Raw genomic sequence first — 1,902 nt, forward strand, 5'->3', positions numbered from 1 at the left:
TTTATTGGTTCCAGGGATCAAACTCAGGACCTTGCTCTTGAGAGGCAGGTGCTTATGCCACTGAGCTATCTCCCCAGCTCCATTATAATGTATTTTTTTACACAAAACATTGAGCTTTTTGTTGTCTGAAAAAATAGATTGCAACCACCTATCTTAAGTATTCATAACAAATGGAAGTTTGCATTATTAGTAAAATGCATGGAAAAGACATACAGGAATTATAAACTGTATTTGCAGCTTTTTCAATGTTCTAAGAACCAGCTTCTGTGTTAGATGTATTCTGTCCAATTATTTTTTGGAACAACACAAAATAAAATATGTTACTGATATGGTTTATTTATTAATTTTAAATCACTATTATTATAAATTATAGAACATAAGTTATAATATATAATTAAATGTATCAGACATTAACACATAGTCTGGTGTTTATTTGTGGTGTTCACAATATTAGGTAACAGTGAAATTCAGAGCCTCTCTAAGCTGTGTGTCTATGAATATGCATCATTTTAACATGGAAGTACTTCCTCAAGGTGGGAGCCTAATGAGATACCTATGATATTCAGCTGGAATCCGAAGTGAAAGGCAGGAGCACCATGGTTGAAGAGCTTCTCCAAATTACCTCATGAGAATTTGAATATGCATGGAAATACTATACTAAAGATAGTCAATGAACCTTGAGATTTGGGTAGCAGCCAGTGTGTACATCAGACCTGAAGCCTTAAACTTATTTTATTTCTTAAACTCATTAAGAATGAACAGTCAAGGAGACACAACTATACATGCAATAGGTAGGCTGCTATAAAGTATCAAAATCCCAAAGAAAGCCTAAAATGGAAATAAACTATAGTAGTAACAATAATCAGGAAGAAGCAGAAAATAAAAAATAAAATGAGGGACCTGAAATGAGACATATCAACACTTTATTTAAGTGCAAGACACCTACACACATTACATAGAAGCAGATACTTTAAACACTGGGTAAACAAAACACACTAGTTAAAATCTAGATAAATAAATCTAGAAAACCTGACTTAATTATATGTAGACTACAAGATATTTACCATATGAGAGAATAAGTAAATTATATAAAGAAAGGAAAAGCAGCTTATGAAGACACTATTCAAATAACTGGATTGGCTCCAATATCAAGCAGATTTGCTTCCAGAACAAAGACAATTATCAGGTATGAAGAAATGTCTTACATCGAGATAAAAGGATCAGAACATCAAGAAGACAGAACATTCCTTAACAACTATACATGGAGACAGATCCACAAAATGCGTGGACAAAGCCAAATGTAAATGAAAGCATCAATAAAACAATGTTTTGTGTAAAAGACTTCAAGATGCTGAGATAGGAAAAAACCCCATAAAATTAATAAAGACATGAAAGACTTAACAGTAACATCAGGCAGATAGATCTGTCATTTGTTTGAATTCTACATGAACTATTAGCAAATACCATTTTCCCCTCAGGTATAGCTGGCACTTTAGCTAGAGTTGACTGAATCCTGCATTGTGGAGAAGGCCATGGCAAATGTAAAATAATGGACATAATAGAGAACACATATATTATGCAGCTTTTTGTCCCTTGTGAAAAGTACATGAAAACCACATTTAAAGGAGGAAACATTTATTTCATGATTTAAGATTTCAATAAATGGTCATCTAGTCCCATCTCTTTTATGATTGAAATGAAGTAGAAACCTCATGGCAGAAGCACAGAGGGGCACTATTGTGTCCACGGATACCAGGAAGACAGAGAGAAAAAGAGGGGCTGGGGAGATGCTCTGTAGAATAAGTGCTTGCCTGGCAAGTGCAAAGTCCTGAGTTTTATCTCTGGAACCCCAGGAAAAGAGAGAGAGAGAGAGAGAGAGAGAGAGAGAGAGAGAGAGAGAGA

Source organism: Octodon degus, unplaced genomic scaffold (assembly GCF_000260255.1).
Source record: "Octodon degus isolate 3935 unplaced genomic scaffold, OctDeg1.0 scaffold00005, whole genome shotgun sequence".
Lineage (NCBI taxonomy): Eukaryota > Metazoa > Chordata > Mammalia > Rodentia > Octodontidae > Octodon > Octodon degus.